A 2027-nucleotide genomic window follows, 5' to 3' on the forward strand; every position below is an offset into this window, starting at 1 on the left:
TATTGCTCAGACTGTGTAAAGTCTGTTTCAAGAATCTGGGAGCATTTAAATTGGGTACATAAATATTTAGAATTGAAATGTCTTCTTGTTGTAATTTTCCCTTGACCAATATAAAGTGACCATCTTTGTCTTTTTTGACTTTAGTTGCTTTAAATCCACATGTATCTGAAAATAAGATTGCAACTCCTCTTTTCTTCTGAATTCCATTTGCCTGAAAAATTGTCTTCCAACCCTTGACTCGGAGCTTTGATTTGTCTTTTGAAGCCAGGTGTGTTTCTTGCAGACAGCAAATAAATGGCTTGTGTTTTTTAATCCAGTCAGCTAATCTATGTCTCTTCACTGGGGAATTCAAGCCATTAACATTTATTGAGATAATTGATAAGTGTGGTAGTATTCTATTCATCTTATTTTGTGAGAGTCCATTGCTTAGTTTTATCTTTTGCATCAGTGTGGAGGTTAGGTTCTCTCCTTTAATTTCTGAGTTTTCACTTTGCTGCTGATCCATTGTGATGGTCAGTGTGTAGAACAGGTTGAACTATTTCCTGTAGAGCTGGTTTTGTTGTGGCGAATTTCCTCGTTTTTATATCTGTAAATGATTTGATTTCTCTGTCAATTTTAAAGCTTAGCTTAGGAGGGTACAGAATTCTGGGCTGGAAGTTGTTCTGTTTAAGTAGATTAAAGGTAGATGACCCTTGTCTTCTTGCTTGGAAAGTTTCATTAGAGAAGTCTGTGGTGACTCTGATGGATTTGCCCCTGTAGGTCAACTGACGATTATTCCTGGCACCTTGCAGAATCTTTTCTTTTGTCTTGACTTGGGAAAAGTTCATCACAATGTGTCTTGGAGAAGCTCGGTTAGAGTTGAGGTGACCGGGGGTCCGATAGCCCTCTGAAAGCAGTGTGTCAGAATCTTTGGTGATATTTGGGAAATTTTCTTTTATAATATGCTCTAGTATGGCTTCCATTCCTCTGGGGCATTCTTCTTCCCCTTCTGGAATTCCTATAACTCTTATGTTAGAACGCTTCATAAAGTCCCATAATTCTGACAGTGAACGTTCTGCTTTCTCTCTCTTCTTTTCTGCCTCTTTTACTATCTGAGCTAGCTCAAGAACTTTGTCTTCTACCTCTGAAATTCTTTTTTCTGTATGGTCTAACCTGTTGCTGATACTTTCCATTGCATCTTTAAGTTCCCTAATTGACTGTTTCAGTTCCTTCAGCTCTGCTATATCCTTTCCATATTCTTCACATCTTTTATCTCTTATTTGATTCTGTTTTTGGATTTTCTTTTGGTTATTTTCCACTTTATTAGCAGTTTCCTTCATTGTTTCCATCATTTCTTTCATTGTTTTCATCTTGTGTATTCTGAATTCCCTTTCTGTCATTCCTAACATTTCTTTATAGGTGGAATCCTCTGCAGTAGCTATCTCATGGTCCCTGGCGTGGTTGTTCTGGACTGGTTCTTCATGTTGCGTGGAGTTTTCTGCTGATTTTTTCTCATGAGTGATTTCTTTTATCTGTTTCCTTGCCCTAATTTTCCTTTCACTTCCTCTTGCTCTTTAAGTTCTCGTGCCTGTGGACTAAGATTTTGATGAGTCCTTTTGGTACAATACCAGAAGGATGAGAAGGTTGAAGAGCAAGAAAGGGATGAAAGAAAGGAGGAACGAGCAAAAAGAAAAAAACACAGAGAAAGGATAGGGGGTGGGTAAAAGGAATATTGACAAAAAGAAGAGAGGCACAGAAAGAGGGAGACAGAGCAATATAGGTATACAGTAGGGTACTTTGACACAACCTTAAAAAACCCCACCTTCTGGGGGTGCCCCGTTGGGTGGTTCCCTTGAGGTCAGCAGGTCTTTGCTAACCTTATCAGACACAGTACCCAACCTCCACCAGCTAGAGAGGAAAGACAAAAATGCTATAAATCAAACCAAAACAAGCAAACAGAAAACTTTACAGGATAAAATTGGGTGAAAAACCAAATAATAGGGGTAGAAACACTAGCAAAAATGAAGTTCTAGTTATTGAAAAAAGGA

The sequence above is a fragment of the Nycticebus coucang genome, chromosome X (assembly GCF_027406575.1).
Source record: "Nycticebus coucang isolate mNycCou1 chromosome X, mNycCou1.pri, whole genome shotgun sequence".
NCBI lineage: Eukaryota > Metazoa > Chordata > Mammalia > Primates > Lorisidae > Nycticebus > Nycticebus coucang.